Source organism: Antedon bifida, chromosome 3 (genome assembly GCF_963402885.1).
Source record: "Antedon bifida chromosome 3, ecAntBifi1.1, whole genome shotgun sequence".
NCBI lineage: Eukaryota > Metazoa > Echinodermata > Crinoidea > Comatulida > Antedonidae > Antedon > Antedon bifida.
In genome coordinates, this window is record NC_136228.1 from 28681834 (window position 1) to 28697703 (window position 15870).

Below are 15870 nucleotides of genomic sequence, written 5' to 3' on the forward strand. Positions count from 1 at the left end.
GAACATAATTATTATTTATTATAAATATTTATTTCATTTGTGATTTTAGTTTTCTTTGTTTTAAGGATGGTTACGATAATTCTCTTAATTATATAACCGCAAGAAAGGTAATTGAAAGGTCAATGTCACTATTGAAATTTCTGAATCATAGTTTTTATAAAAGAAATGCTGTCCATGTAAATTCATGTAATCCATCAATATTAAAAATAAACTGAATCAATAATGTCATTGATTATATATTAATAAATTCAATAATAAACATATGAAATTATACATACTGGTAGTGACCAACTTTATTTCTATTAATATTATAGAAAAGCACTTTAGATAATTATATCACTTAAATGCGATTGCTGAATTCGATCACACATGTCTAATATACATAAATGGTATGTCCTCTTTGTATTCACCAATCAACTTTACTGAGATATTTCACTTAAGTCAATAAATATTTAAGACTTTCACTTATGTATCAACCTAGTTAAGATTTCAAAAGTTTGGTTAATAAATACAGTCACTGTCCAAGTGCGAATTTCTTATATCTTTGTTTCACATTCATGTGTTTTCACCAGCCGATTGAAATGTTCTCTCGGTGTCTTTAACATAATTTACATTTATACTTTAATTAATACTTCAATTAATTAGATTTTTATAGATCGTTGACGTTTTTTTCTTTATTAATTGCCGGATAATAAGTGGCTGAAAAATCTGAAATCAGAAATCTGTCCAGTTTCATTTAGGAAGTTATGTAGTACAGTAGGATACCTCCTTTGGGACACCCATGTTGAAGGTGAAACGAACAAGAAAAATACAGTACCGTAGTTAATGGGGATGTCCCTAATAGGAATTTCCATTAGTGTTAAAACATCTATTCGTTCGTTTCACGGGTTTCACCGAATTCGTTTCAACAAAGTGATCCTTTAATGGGGATGTCCCTTTAAATGGGGTGTTTCAAAGGATGTGTCCTTATTTACCACACGGCTCACCCCTACATTCAGGAGAATATTGTATTAAGGGGACACTTTGTTGTTTTCTATTATTGTTCTAACAACAAGCGGGTGGTAATATTAAATGCTGAAAAATATTATAATTCATCAGACAAATTAACATTTAAGAAAGTTTACTCGGCTTGACTGATGTCACAAAACGTTTCTTAAAGTTATAATACATTTCCTTATATGTTTAATTGTTTATATTATCAGTTATTTATATCAATATTGTTGACGCAGTAATTAGAAATAATCGAGTTATATTTTACGTGATTTTAGATGCAGAATTGACACATGTGCTCAAAAACGATGTCGTTCTTCCTGTGCCAACATAAGCCGGACCAAAAACAGCTGTTGAAAATCGGAAACATGTCTTCTTCCCGCCAAAATTGATTAATTCGACGATGATCCAATCGTGCTAAATTAGATAATAATAAAATGTTGTGTAATTTCAAAACATCATGCGCTTTAGACTTTTTCATAACGTTGCACTACAGTACTATTGATTGATATCCTAATAATAATCATATTCGGAAGAAATCTAATTAATTAAAAACTATCAAACATTTTATTTTATTTTTGTCATCGTAAATGGATTACCGAGTAAAATATTGTTTAAAAAAGCGAAAATCAGTAATTCATTCAGCAGGCTAAGATTATTACTCACTTTTTTTTATCATGCTATATTTTGGTAGGCGTAAGATAATAACCCGCCAATTACAAGATGGGTTCTCGACGACATGTGTTCTAAACAACGCGTAAGCTAACCCGCCAATTACATGTTGGGTTCTCGGCGACATGTGTTCTAAACAACGCGTAAGCTAACCCGCCAATTACATGTTGGGTTCTCGGCGACATGTGTTCTAAACAACGCGTAAGCTAACCCGCCAATTACAAGATGGGTTCTCGACGACATGTGTTCTAAACAACGCGTAAGCTAACCCGCCAATTACATGTTGGGTTCTCGGCGACATGTGTTCTAAACAACGCGTAAGCTAACCCGCCAATTACAAGATGGGTTCTCGACGACATGTGTTCTAAACAACGCGTAAGCTAACCCGCCAATTACATGTTGGGTTCTCGGCGACATGTGTTCTAAACAACGCGTAAGCTAACCCGCCAATTACAAGATGGGTTCTCGACGACATGCGTTATAAACAGCGCGTAAGCTAACCCGCCAATTACAAGATGGGTTCTCGACGACATGTGTTCTAAACAACGCGTAAGCTAACCCGCCAACTACATGTTGGGTTCTCGGCGACATGCGTTATAAACAGCGCGTAAGCTAACCCTCCAATTACATGTTGGGTTCTCGCCGACATGCGTTATAAACAGCGCGTAAGCTAACCCGCCAATTACATGTTGGGTTCTCAACGACATGTGTTCTAAACAGCGCGTAAGCTAACCCGCCAATTATAATATGTTGCGTTTCCGTTCTAACCAGCGCGTAAGCTACCCGCCAAATTACATGATGAGTTCCTGACACATACGTTCTAAACTCATCATGATGATGGCGCCATTTACCCATGAGAAATCCACACATACAGGTCTGATCCAGATTTGAACCAGGGAGCCACGCTTTACAATTTCACTAAATTATATTCGATTATACTTTTTTTTATAAGCATCAGATGTATTTATTTTTTTATGCTTTGTAGGCCTATTTATGTAATTCATGTATTTTCAAATATAAAACAGCCCTCATGTGTCAAACTGTATAATAACGGAACTGCATTCATATTCTTGTCTAAAAATAACATATCTTTATTGACTAATTAACAGTTAATAAACATAAGATAAATAGGTTTTTAAGGATATGATATTTTATTGAAATTTGCTTTCGTGAGAAATCATTTCTTCAATAGTTTTTCTATATCTTTGTTTTTATCTAATATATATATATATATATGTTTTTTGGCGATTTCAGCAGTGTTCTAATAAAATGTAAGCTATCATTTTATGAATGTTAGCCCGTGTCAACATTAGACAAGCACTGTTGTTAGTCTATGTATCAAATGTAAAGGGCACGCTGTATTCACACATTGTGAGATAGACATACTCATTATTTTGATGTTGGCGTAACGTTCGCTTGGCTCTCAGCCATTATATTTATACATAATTTACTTATTTCCATGCAAAGTTACATTTTGAATTTAGGAGGCGGGTAAAATAAACTATGGCAAATATAAAAAATGTATTTGTTTATCTTTTATATTAATAATATTTGTTTAAGATTAATTAGCCTATACGCTTCACCAAGGACTAAACTATATATATTTTGTTCAATATTCAATATACCAACATAGGGCCCGTTCAGGCACAGTTATAATTTCATGGTATATCCCGTGCACATGGGATATTCTGCTGTAATTAAAATATTAATATAGGCCTATTTTATTGTATTTAAGTTATTTTATAAAAACTAAAAATCCTATTTTAGGCTTAAACAAAGGATACAATTATTCAAAATTAAGAAGTACATTGAACCTTGTTTTTATTCTAACAAAACATTTGTATAAACCACGCTTAAGTATACTTTCTTTGAATTCGTTGAGTCTTATTATTTTCATTTTTAAGGAAGGATTCCCTTTCGAAAAACACACGTGACTCATCGCTAAATAATGACACAAAAACAGAAACCCGGATTGAGCTAGGCGTCAGTGTTCGTTAGTGTCGTTAGTAGGGGGCTTACTGCCGGCTAAAGATAGCTAAAGTATTGCTTCAACTAGGCTCTCAATGACAAGCACAGGTCCAAATCAAATACGGGAAGTTGCCTATTCGCACGCAACATCCGAGTGAAAAACCACAGAGTTCTCATGCATGTAGCCAAACTGTATGCATAGGCAGTTCATTCATGATGACAACATACTCATGACTGCTTTTACATATTACTAATTTTTCTTCGGTATACACGAAATATATTTTAAGACTTAGATTAAGAATTAAGGATATGACTTACTGATTTTATTTATTTTTGTCTTGTTCCGGCAATCAGTGATCTATTTTTCTAAATTTACGGAAATATCATTACAACTAAACAGTTTATTCAAATGCTATTTTGAAATTGATTATCTTTTTACTATATTTGATTGATATTTAAAAAAACAGCAAATACATAAAGGCCTAAACTAAAATAAAATTTTTTTCTGGATAGCACACATTGAAAAGTTAAACTTTCTGAATGAAATCCAAATAACGAACGCATGCGATGAAGTTGTAATTACATTTTGTACCGTAATTATTATCAATAATGTACGGTTTTCGTTGGTTTATAATTTATAATAATCCCTACCTCCGAAACGATACGGTAACGAAACCAATTAAATGGTTAAAACAAGTTTTCAAAGTTATTTACGAATTAAATGAAAGTTTATGCTTTCGGCGATTCTGAAATTGAAATTTTATAAATCAGAACCGGTGATTTGATCTGACAAGAATCTAATACATCAATTCTTCTTTAGTGACACATCGGAAGAGAGGTGACTTGTCAATATAGTTTTTAACCTTGACATAGGCCTTGTTCTAAACTATGCAATCCGTTTGTGTTCATTCGTTATTTGATTTGAAGAATGAACGTATTCGCAGTAGACGTGCCTTCATAGAAAAATAGACGTGCTCTGCGCAGGTGCGTAATTATACACACACGCGTCCGGTTACACGCACTTCCGATATGCTAATAGCAACCGAGCGCAGACGCGTTTCCGGTACACGCGCGCCTGGAAATACGCTCTTCCGGTACGATTTCTATTATGAGCATGCGCATTCGACTCTGTCATAATATAATTTTATACGCATTGTTTTATTTTTTTAACTGATACTGCTTAATTTTTCTGAAAAGTTACCTTATTTAATAATATATGATTCAAAGAATCCGGATAATTTCCTAGGCTATCCAGAATACTTACACGGTAAATATTGTGAAACAATTAATAAGGCCGTATGGTTGCGCGTATCCACACCCACTTATTGAATCACCAAGGAATTGTTGGTGACATCTATATAGAAACTTCGAGTAATTTCCTGTACAGTTGCATTATACAGTAATTCATTTTGTTAGGATCTTTTTTTTTTGTATTACGGTATGTGAAAGTACAATGAACTGATGTGCGCCTATGTTTTGTAAAAATTATGTGATTTATAACAGTTCTACTGCCTAAAGCTGGGTTCCCACTAGGATTCAACGCAAGGACGTAGATGCGACGCAAGCGAGTTGACTAATCACAAGCAAAGTAATTTTCGAACTGTCGCTTGTCATTGGTCAATTTGCTTGCGTTGCACTTACGTCGTTTCGTTGCGTCCCTAGTGAATTAAGCTATATTACTAAATATTTGATTCCTTCGAAAGTGTCCCCCATAAGTTAAGGTGCCCCGTGGTTGACCATTATATCGTATTAAAACATGTTTCCCCTCGTTCGTTTCACGGGAAAGTGAAATAGAGATAGGGGTATTTCCTCTCCTGAACTGAGGCGTCGCGTCGTAGTGTTCTACTATATTTACTCTATACTTTTCTTACAAAATTCGGTATTCAGTACCGTATAAAAGTATCAGATAAATAAATAAAAACAAATTAATTCAAAGGGAAGACATTTTTGATTAATTCCATTGCTTTCGATCATGTAACATTTTATGTAAGCGGTTTTTTTATTTGTTAATTTAAAAGACATAAAAACAGGAAGCCGACAAAGAGCGTGTGGGAGTCATGGGCACACGTAACCCACGAGACCACAATGAAACCCACACAAATCATCCGTTTAAATCATGCATTTAATATACAAATACAATACCGATTCATCTTGTGTGATTTATAAAGATATTATTTAGTTGCCGCTTATCTACAAACAAACTATTATGTTTTATTGAAATGCATAATTAGTTGATTCCATAAGGTACCGTAAATGTATTAAAAAAGATAATATTAATATAGATTTATATTTTTATTTAATTCTTGATACTTTCCTCCTTAAATTAGTTAATATTTTGAAGTATTTGTATCGTTTTGAGCAAATTGTATATTATTCCTATTCTGCATTCTTTTTATTGTCTTTTTTTAGATTTCAGTGTATTGTTATATAAACAATTGCAATAAAAATACCTCTTTTTTTGCAACCGAAATTACTAGTGTTTTATTCTTATTTTGTTTTTGTAGACCAATTTCTTTTTTTATTTTTATATATTTATTTTAACATTTGCCTCGTGAGTTGTCTCACAGATCTCATGGAACATATTTTACATTGGTAAAGAAATAGAAATAAAATAATTTCATCAATATATATATATTTTGCCTTGTCTTTGAGAAAGACAGATTTCAAATTATATATTTTTGACATTAAAGTAATCTTGAATCTTGAATCTATATAATAGGCTTACAATTCACTATTAAAACATCAACAAAAAAATAGAAAAGGAAACAAATCGACTCAATATGGTAATTATTGGCTTTCAGAGTAAAGCATTAGTACCATAGGCCTAATTATTCATATTTTTTTATACTTTCTCTTTTTTTTTTGTCTCATGCAGAAATGCAGAAAAATAAATAAATAAGAAAATAAAAAGTGCACTAAACACACTAAAAAAAAAAGGTGCAAATCTCTACCTAAAAAGGTGCAAACCGATGCAACAATAGCAGCTCCCTTTAAGGTGCACAACTGCACCTTTGACGGAAGGTGCAATTTTGAACCCTGATAAAGGGTGCTATAATGCTCCTTTGGAGTTCACATTTGCACCATATAAGGTGTAATTTTCTACCCTAAAAGGTGCAAACGAAATGCAACAATAGCAGCTCCCCAAAGGAGCAAAATTCAACCTCTAAATAAAGGTGCAACTTTACACCCTAATAAAAGGTTCAATAATGCTCTTCTAAGGTTCAAATTTCTGTTAAAAAGGTGCACAAATAAAAATCACTAAAATACAAAAAATATTGATTAAGCTTGGTATAATTTTATTCAACTTTAAAACATTACATTATTCAATTCAACTGCTGAATTATTGGATGGCAATTACCAGTCTTTGCACCTTAAATAGAGTGTGGCCATCTCTTCTCAAACCAACAATAGGCCTATTGCTAAAAGTATCTAATGATGACATCTTTGACAGTATTCTCTTCATATTCCCATATATCTGAAACAGTGTTCTTGGTGTCTGGTTCACCTTTTCCGAACATTTTCACCTGATTATGTACTTTCCTAAAAAGCATGAAATAGGAAGGGAAACTATTATATTAATATTATCATTAATATGACAACATCATACAATACATTATTGACATTGTTCTGATTTTTAAAGTCAAATTACCTAGTCCACATGCTTCACATACTTTAAAGTATGTTCCTCTCCCTTTCATCAGCTCGTAGTATAGTAGGCCCTATATATACTAGAGTATTACGGTACATGTGGTCACATTTCTTTCTCCTTTTCTGGACATCTTCATTGCTGCTGATCAGAGTGCTCTTTCATGTTTAAACTTATTTTATCCCTCCATGACATCATGTAGGCTGTAACTATTTATAATTAAAAATAATGTGTATAAGAATTAATATAGCCTATAGGTAGTACTAATACTCAACTACTGTAACTAATATTAATAACTAGGCTAGGCCTCTAGCCTGCCTAGCTAGGCCTATTATTAATTATAGGCCTAGCTAGCCGGCTAGGCCTACTAGACTAGCCTACTAGGTCTGCTTTTCATTAAGTTTAAGGTCTACCTAGCCTATGCCTAACCTACTAACTAGGGCCTAGCCTAGGCCCAGGTAAGTAGGCTAGGCCTGGTCTAGGACTATCCCCCGCCCGAGAGGCTACTGTAGGCCTCTAGGCTGCCTACTTTAGGCCTAACCTAGGCCGCGCCTAGCCGCCTGGCCTAGGCTAGGCTACCCTCTAGGCCTAGCTAGCCTTATTTATTTATTTAGCTATCATTTTAGGCCTAGCCTAGGCTTATAGGCCTATATAATAATTAATCTAATAAAAACCACCAAATGACATGCCTATAAAGCTTCGTTACTTACTTTTAACAGCTATCCTACACGGGAGAGGTGTGGGATCTGGGAGCTAGGCCTAGTTTTATAGGCCTGATTTTTTGGGCGCAAACTCTGCTCACAATATTTAAACTGCATGTTTAACAACCGCACGGGACGCGCTTAAAATTATTGTTCTATTCCTGTTTCAAATAAATTTACAACAGATGCCTACATTATGATATTAAATATTCTAATAATATTGTTAAATATGAAAGAAAAGTTTACTTATTCTAGACTTAAGCAAACCAGAGTAAATAACCTCTGAAATTCAATATTTTAAAAATTGTTTACAGACATCTTGCGTGCGCATACGGCACGAAAATTGTACAAAAAGGTGCTATTATGCACCTTTTAACTGATGTTAAACCTTATAGGGTGCCCAGTTGAACCTTTGAATTTATCATGTTAAAGGTATAAAACAAGCCAGCGACTTTCTAATGTTCCGTAAGAAACAGATTTTTTCGAATTTCGATATTATTATGAATCTTTCTTATTTTTGTTTTAACTTACCACAATAATGTCATTTAAAAAAAATTGTCATAATCATTACCTTTTAAGTTTTTAGAAGCCCTAAGTTAAATATATCAAGAACCGTTCATTAATCTAACACTAATAGGTCTTATTTTGTCACACAGTCACCATGGCGTATGCCTACTTGGGCCTTTGTGGTGCAGTTCTGCACCTTTTTATATTTGTCTGCATTTTTCGATATAAAAGGTGCAAAAATAAACCTTTTATGAACTCTGCACCATTTTATGAGAAAAAGGCGCAAATTAGCACCCTTTTATAGGTTTGCACCCTTTATTGCACCTTTAGTTTTAAGTGTGAATATTTAAATTGATTATATCATATCAGAGTAAGCATTGGACAATATCCAACATTCTATTTCCGAAAAGCACTTATACGAACACACGTATACATGATAAAAAAAAGTAATTCTGATTCAAACTATTTTTTTTATAGTACGGTATTTCATGGAAATTAACCATGAGTTATCGGTATTATTTGTATCTTCAATAATACATTTAAGCATCTAACTCCATAGATACCGTTTGATTGAACGATTGTGTTTCTTCACATTGCGTGCGATAGTACGTAGTTCTTCACATTGCGTGCGATAGTACGTAGTTCTTCACATTGCGTGCGATAGTACGTAGTATTTAATCTATTATTATTATTATTTATTTATTCTTTATACTTGTCAAAGACTATTCTCCCAGGGCACAGTTATGAAGAGTGGCTGAGTGTGACAGTGGCTCTGTGTGTACTACTGCACCGGGGTAAACTTCTACACGATCGTGTAATAGTAGTTTTTTTTCGATTTTTTCGTGTACGAAAAGAAATCGTCTCGCGTACGAAAAAAAAAATGCGTGAAATACAATAGCAGCAGTTCTACGAACGGAAGCAGCGACTCGCACGACGCGATCCCTCCTTCACAATAGCGAGATCATTCAGAACAATGGCAATGAAACGAATCTACTTATAAATAATAGTTATTATACAAAATAAATAATGAATGTTTTTATATTCGTGTGATGGTACAAATAATTTCATCTTTCACCTCATGAGATTATTTGTACAATCGCACTCATAAACATTCATTATTTGTATACTATATAATGGTTCTATTGCACGTTTAACTGTTCGAGCCTACACGACTGTTGCGCATTTGAAACAAAAACCAAACCACTAACTATTGGTTTACTCCGCGACTAAATTTCGACACACTACTTATTCTGTCCTATAAACCATTGTTTGTCTTTTACAAACCAAAATTGTTCTATTATTGGACAATTATCTTTGATAAAACCATTTTGATTTTTGTTTGCTATGGACTTTATGGATTTTAGATCAAATGTGTATTGTTATTACGGTATGTTTTCTCGTAAAAGAGATTTTTTTTGTCTTGTGTGGATTCGTCCCACTTTTATTATATACTGTATGTACATAAAATGATTTCGTTGTTAAAAAACCATCTTTAACTTCATTTACATTTTAAAAAATACAATTAGGCCTACGTAAAATATAGGCCTAAATAAAAAAGACGATAACAAATGATTTTAAAAAAAGAGAATAAAAAGAGATGAATATATTTGAATTTAAATATTTGAATGGTTATTAAAAAACGATGTTTGTCTTTCGACAATGACCATTTTTTCAATGTTCCCTTACAAATCTTATAGCCTATTTCATATTGAAAACACAGTAGTCATGTTTAATATCTACGATAGTTTCATATCTCATTTGAAGGACAAATTGATGTAAACTGCTTTTATCGCCTTCTAGTCCTGATGATAATAGTATATTATAGCCCACCCCACACTCACCCACTTTTTCCACAAGGGTACAAAATAGATGTTTAAGATCTAAACACTATTTTAACAGTGTGTAATATTTAACTTAGTCAAAGTTCGTTTACATCACGCACATACACAGCTTATTATTTCTTTTGTACGTTTGTGATATATGATTTATAAGATTAGCAATGACCTTGTGCAAATAATAATAAATTACCATATAGTAACAAACTCGCATGTCATTTAAAATCAACAATAAAATGAAATAACATAATACACATTCCTCCTGATAATACGGTGATGACACGATGGAACCAACAATGTACTTAAACCTATGTTGTACTTTTTATACCTAAATCGTTATTACGTTGATTTTAAGTCAAGTACTTTTTAAGTAGTAAAATCGTTATGAAATTAAACAGACGGAACGCCTATTGACACTTGAAATCAAGGATTTCCGGATCGACGAACTTCTCATTCATTGTAGATTATGGAAATTCCTCTAATTGCATAATATTAATAGAAACTTAAACTAGAAAGACAATTGAAATGTTACCCTTAAATTACTATTCATTTCGTTCAATCTGCAGTTTTAATTTTATAATTGATGTGCGTCTGCAATGTAGATTGATTATGCTTAATCGGTAATAAAACGCATTTTAACAATACAAAACGCGTACCGTGTCAAAAACGGTAATAGAACGCATTTTAAAAATACAAAAGTTTGATTTCACAACGCAAGGACGTAAGCTCAACGTAAGTAACTTGACCAATCACAAGCAATAGATTATTCGAACTGTCGCTTGTCATTGGTCAATTCGGTTGGGTTGCCTTTACATCCTTGCGTTGCGTCCAAGAGTGAGAACCAACCTTTAGTGATTTGACCAATCCAAAATGTTATTATTAAGCTTAATAATAAAACGCATTGTTGCGTATTCAAAACGTAACATTAATAAACTCCTCTTAATGATTTTAATTAAACACTCTTATATAATTCTTATTTTAATTATTTTTTGTTTGTTTTTAAAGTAGGCCTATTAGGATTCTCCCAATACTTTAAAATAAAAATCAGATCATTTTTTGTATGTTATTTTGTTATTACTGTATAAAGGTTTACGTTGTGTTTCAGATGTATTAAATGATTTATATAAATGTGCCTTTATTAATATATTAAAATTTACCATGCGGGATGTCACTCTGTGTAACAAGATTTATCTTGTCTTTTCATTACCAACATTACCGGTTTACCCAGTGACATCGCGACAAACTTACACTCACATTACATTCAGGCCTATTAGGCCTATAACGTTATCATCAGTTTTACCATAATTTTACTTGATACAGCTTTAAAAGCCACCAAAACGTTTGGAATGAGAATGATCGATCAGATACATGTAGTGTTTTACGATGTAAATTGTAGCAGAAGGTGCTCGAACACAGATGACAAGTTATCTGGATACTTGCTGTCCGTAAACGGGCCCAATGTATTTTATGAGATAATCATGCAAATCAGGCCGAAAATAAGGCCATGAGTAGCCGGAAAACTAGGGGTCTGTAAATGGTAGGGAGAATTTTGATTTAGCCATGTCAGGAGAGACCTCTGGCATATCCAGATACTTTAAATGTTCATAAACACAACCATAGGCTTACTTAATATTTTCATATACAGTACAATAGATTCACCGTAACCGTGTAGGCCTAATGTAAATTATTGTTAAATACGGCGATCCTCTAGGAATGTGTCGGACATTTAGAAATATTCGGTTTTCCATCCACCTTCCAACGTGTACCGACACACCCTTTTAACGAATTAACGGGTCTGAACCCGTATATAACTCTTTATTACGTAGGAGTCAATGCATACAATTTTTATAACGAATTATCACGCAAATGCAAAATTGATAGATCCCCCATACTCTTTATCCCGGGGTGCGGATGTTCTGCGCTGTCTACTACTCTACTACATAACGGAAGTTGGATAGCACGCTATGCTGCAAAAGCTGTGTAATCACGCTAAATAAGTTAATGAATGAACGAAATGAAGGTATACAAACTCAATTCATCACTAAATACGTAGCTCACGATCGGAAATGATTTTAAGACTAATTTATATATATCATGATTCATATTATTGCGTTTAGGCTAAATGACTGCAAAGTATTCTTCGGGGACTATTTTAAAAACTTTATTATAAATCGAATAAATGCGAGTAATTCTTTTAAAACAACATCAACAGATATTGTCTAATTTGAACTGTCGTTAGAGATTTTACAACTAAATTATAGCCAATTTCAAGTATATGAACTATTTTTCTATCTATTTATATAGAGTATGCATACTTGATTCCCACTAGAACGCAACGTAAGGAAGTAACCGCGACGCAAGTGACCAATAACAAGCGATCAGATTATCTGAACAGTCGCTTGTCATTGGTCGGCTGCGTACAGTGGAAACCAAGCATTAAGCAATCGAGTTGGCCAATAACAACCGGCAGTTGAGGTTTATGATTGTCTTGACAAAGTCCAGGTATTTGGGTACGTCCAAATCATATAAACACGAACATTAAACATTATATTATGATGTCACGATTAATATTTCCTTCCATAATGTACGTTTCCACAGAATATGATATAAACGCTCGGTTCTTGTAACCCTGTCATTTTTCTAAAATATTCCCGAGTGTGAACATACGACAAATAAACTGCAATATATTTATTCCTACATTTAACATGGCGAAAAATAAAATCACAACGCATATAGAACGGAAACGAATTAATAAGAAAGTCACTCTAACATGATACACGCAATCAATTTAATAGTTGTAATTGGAATATACACACGGGGAGCCTCTGTGGTGTGAATTATTCTGGACATTGACTCGGTGGATACCCGTCTCGTTCCAATGTCCACGCTAGATTTATTTCATCAACTGATTTCCGATTGAAGTCTTAAAGCATGGTTCAGAGTCTGGAGCCCCAGCTCAAGGGAGACATTTGTCCACCGGTTAATAAATAGTGCACGCTATGGATTCTATATTGACAGACGTATTCTGTATGGGGCGCCGTTTGAGACATGTATAATTATGTCACAATACAGCCATTGTGTAGACAACATTTTTTACTTTGCACACTAATTATGTATTTTGAAAATAAATTACACAGAATTTTTACTTTGAAGTAATTCTCTCGACTATTTTAAAGATAAAATTCTGTTCACAGAATTATTTCAAATATAGAATTATTTGAAAGATACAATTCTGTGCAAAGTAAAACATGTGTCTACACAATTGCTGTATTGTAGCATAATTATACATGTCCAAAACTGCGTCCCGTAATTCTGTACAAGCATGAGTTATACGTATTGTATTTTGACAACTTTTAATTTACTATATAGGCTAGGTCCGTTGAGTAAGTACCGTCCACTCAAATGGTGGCAAGAAATAATTTAGTTTAATTATTGTTTTTTCGTCATTAAATAATGTTTTTTGAATTGATATTCTTTTCAATAATTTAATAAATAATGATCAATTTTATTTGTTTAACAATCAGTAGGCCGAGTTAGGGTCAGATACAGTACAGCTGCCGGCAAACGTACCGTACTCACTAATAATCAAGCAATTCTTCATCACACACCCAGGATATACACACAATTTACTAAACTATTTACCATAGAAGAATGAAGTTACCATTATTCAATGATAAATGCCTACGTTAAAAAATTGTTTATAGACTCTCTTCTCCCAGGTTTGAGCAAGTTTCCAAATACCCATTTTTTCAGTCATAGTAAACAAAAACAATAAGCTACCGCATGGCAACTGTTTCCTAATGATTCCGTTCTCTAGAATATAACTGCCTAAAGGAGCGGTGCGAAAATAGAAACTGTTCGCCCTAAAGTATGCCTACCAATACCATTCTTTGTAGGCCTACGCATAAACGGACCATTGCATTGGAGATTTAAGACTAGTCAGCTAGTTTTGGATATAAAAGAGAATACTTTCGTTATTATATATAACCAAAGGTATATCATTCTCAACAACAGCGACCTTAATGCGTAATAAGTAGAATTGAAATCATACAGGCGAATTCAATTATTTAAGGCTTACTGGAATAACTTATATACAATTATTTATAAACAACTTGATCGGTTATGCAAAATGACATTGATAAGTAAAATGGTAATACCACATGCCCCCGCGTTTCATTAAAACATTAGTTGTTCGGTGTGTTACTCCAAATCTTATTTCCAAAAATAATTTTAGTTCCTGCTGTCTCTTCTTGGAATTGTCTACCTCAGCATAATTCTACTCAAGTCCCACTTGATCTTTATCATCTAAGAACTTTAGATGCATCCTTTAATACGGCAAAAATAAAGTGCAGAACGGTCACTTGTGATTGGTTGTAAGCTTGGTTTCTGGTAAATGAAGTAGAACATTTTGGTCCGAACACACTGGTAGTCGAAATTCATTCAATGAATTTTGTGAGACTTTTATTTATTTTTCTTTTGTTGTTACCGCAATATCGCTACGAATAGACTTTGTTTACGTGCTTGTTTATTAGAAATAAAGTAAACAATATACAATAAATAAACAAATACATGGTAATATGCTCATGTGTTTACAATATCGAAAACAAAACTATTGCTATATATAATATGTTTATTAAATATGACAAATTATTATTTGCAATTTGTTTTTATTAAAACTGAATATATATAAAGATATATAGATAATGTCTAACAACCAATAATTGAATTAAATCACAAACATGACATAATCAACACGTCGTTGATATCGTGCTTAATACTGCATACGTAATATATTTCAAGCGAACATCAAGAGAAACCCTTAATAAATTACTCGACTTCCGACTTGATCGTTATCTTTGACTTGGCTCCATGCCACTGGCTCTGCTATACTTTTTTCATTCACTGAGTCACGATTGCGTGCAGTCTTTCAGTATCTTGTCATGTATCCTTCATCCCATCTTAAATCTGCGCGTCACCGCAATGCCCTAGCAGCAAACATTTGTAATTCGAATTACTAATTATATATCATAGAACTGGTGACATGAAGTTTGGCATATTCGGATTTAGAGATTTAAATTAAACGTATAAAACCAAAAGAAGTGGGAAAGGGAGTGGGGAGACCGAGCCACCCGCCGTGCCATAAATTAACAAAAAAATGAACTTAACACGTTAAGTTAATTCAGAACTATCATTTTTAGGACTCCGTATTGCAAAATCCTGGATCCACCATAAGAACATACGGTACTAAAAAAAGTGAATAAAATAAATATAATTTTTTAAATAAAAATTTAGATAAACACTTGTGATTTACATAAATATTTGCATAAATGTGATGGAGGTAGATACGTGAGAGAGGTGTGGAATATTAACATTGGCTGTAGCTCATTGTTACATTATCATTAGTAGTATCAGTATATTATTATTATTTAGGCCTACACTTTTTAAAAACTACCGTAATGATCTGGCTTTACCATATTATGGACATATCAATGCTAACTATTATTCTTATTGTGTGCAACTCATTTTAGGACGGCATACTGTATGGTGGAGA

General features: G+C 33.2%; 1 protein-coding gene across 2 annotated transcripts in view; it reads left to right on the forward strand.

The window, feature by feature from the left end:
- LOC144836907 (cyclin-dependent kinase 9-like) overlaps positions 1-15870 on the forward strand; it is a 400420-nt gene that overhangs the window by 345927 nt on the left and 38623 nt on the right. The gene's annotated exons all lie outside the window — the stretch shown is intronic.